The sequence below is a fragment of the Nematolebias whitei genome, chromosome 12 (assembly GCF_014905685.2).
Source record: "Nematolebias whitei isolate Nwh7 chromosome 12, NemWhi1, whole genome shotgun sequence".
In the NCBI taxonomy this organism is placed as follows: domain Eukaryota; kingdom Metazoa; phylum Chordata; class Actinopteri; order Cyprinodontiformes; family Rivulidae; genus Nematolebias; species Nematolebias whitei.
Window position 1 is genome coordinate 37,203,674 of NC_056509.1, and position 2,399 is coordinate 37,206,072.

Genomic DNA, 2,399 nt, shown 5'->3' on the forward strand with positions numbered 1-2,399 from the left:
GTTGCATTTTCTTTGGTCTTATTTAAAAAAATATATAAAAAAATAATTTTACCCAGCCCCACCTCCTGTGGACTTTATTGACTTAGATGTGATTACAAAGCGTCACAGGAGACTGTTGGGGTTAATTTAATTAAACTTATATATATATATTTACCAACCCTTAGAAGAACTTGCACATATTTAAATAATGTATAGGAGAAGCTTCTGTTTTAAGAATCTAAATTATGGGCTGTAGTGGTTGTAGCAGCTGCTGCTGATGTTGATTATTCTACTTGATAAATGATTAAATACGCACAGACATGGCTGACTGACGATTTTTGAAAATTGGCTAATATGTTCTGAATAATTGGTTGGTCAAATAATCGGTTTATCTCCAACGCTGTGTCTGTTGTCTGTCTGTGATCAGGGAACCAAGTCTCCAATTACTGTGATTTAACTTTGGAAAAACAGCAACTACCCCAAGACTAACAGCACAAACTGCAGAAATAAACTCATTAATTCTCACAACGTGCCTTCCTCCTCATCAGGGACATTTCTCTCAAAGTTCAGAGAAAATCTCGAAGAGCGTTTGTGGCTGCGAGCTTGTCTCGTCCCACGATGGACTTCTCATAATCCATCTGTGCTCGAGACAAAGCTCGCCCTCACCCCCGGCGCAGAGTGTCACTGTGATTTTACACTGCCCTGTGTTCGTGCACGCCTCGCCATGTGAGAAAACATCGCGTGCGGCTCTCAACAGTTCTAACATCCGCACTCTCTGCCCATTTTCTCCCCCTTCATCTTCGTCTCCATGTCATCAAAGTGCTCTTGCCTCCAATCCCCGTCACCTCTCTCCCCCCCTCTCCTCATCCCTTCTCAGTCAATCAATCCCTCATGAAATCACGAGGTGACATGTACAGTGTTGTCCTGGTAACCATTGCTACACAACTGTTGCCTGGTCACTGAGTGCAAACAAGCTCAGAGCCCAGCAAGGCATCTGCACCACACAGACTAAGAAAAAGGCTTCCAAGAGATGCTATAAAAGGCTGGAAGGAGGTAGGGTCAGGTGTGCGGGGGCCACACACTGGCTGCTGCAGTCCACCCTCCATTTAATTTAATGATGCCATAAAATCTGTATTCTTCAGATGAAGGACTGTAGCATAAATATAACACAATCTGCATGCCAAATGGAGACGTCTGTGTTATAGAAAAAGCAAAAATATCAGTTTTCATTTGTGCTTGTCTTCAAAAAAATACTGTTTTAAGTCACCTGCAGAGCTGTTTCACCTCGATGCGTCTTTATTCAGTCATTAGACAGGATCGTCTTTGTCAAAAATGCTCTTAAAAAGGAACCACACAAAACCGCTGCACTTATAAATAGACCATTCTAATGAAGCACTTTATCACGTGCGTGTTTGAGCCCATTATTTATTATTGAGCCGTATTTCTAGACCAGTGAGATCTGTCAATATGTGGTGTAAGATCTGACAAAATGATTCATGCCGTGCTCATACATCAGTTTGAAATTCACCACTAATATCCATCAGTTTGCAGCATAGGGTAAAAAAAGAAAAAAAAAATCAAATACCTAACCTTTTTAATAAATATTTTATTAATCATTTGCCATATAAAATTTCCCTTTCTAAGTCAGACTGCTTCAAAGGAAAATTGAGGCGCATAAACTGCTGTACATTTCTGTGTACCTTCAGTGTTAGTTTAAATGAGTACGATAGACTAAATATATATTCATATTAAAGGGTGATTATTCATTTTAGGAATGAAAACTGCACACCACCTTTCAAAATAGAGTTTTAAATTTAAATGACACTGAGGAGGATTGAAGATTTGTTTTGCTCCAACCATTTAAATGACATTATGCATAATTACATGCAATATTATGAGCTCTTATGAGATGCAAAAGTACTTAGAGTATTTGTTGAGGATGACTTTCAGTTACTACCAAATTTAAGATTGACATTTAAGCAATTTATTGAATTACAGTAGTCCCTCGCTGCTTCGCGGTTTGTTTATCGCGGAGTTGCTCTATCGCGGTTTTTCAAAATAAGAGTGGACATGACACACAACTGTTTGACTGATGGATGAGCCGCACGATTGGCGTGAAATTTTTTATTTAAAATTAATTATTTTAAATTATTTAGCACCTGCTGCACATTTGTGCAGCCCAGAGCTGCAGGATAAACTTCCTGCTACAGCTGATCAGCTGTTCACCGTGCAGAACGGAGAAGTGGGCGTGGCCAAGAGCGCTTGCAGATGGCAAAGAGCAGAGGAGCTGGAATCATGACATTCTGTGCTCTTTTAGAACGTCGAGAGTTTAGAAACATCGTTTAGAATTTGCAAGAGTGTGGGAAGGGTTCAATATATATATATAAATATACACACACACACACACACACACATATATA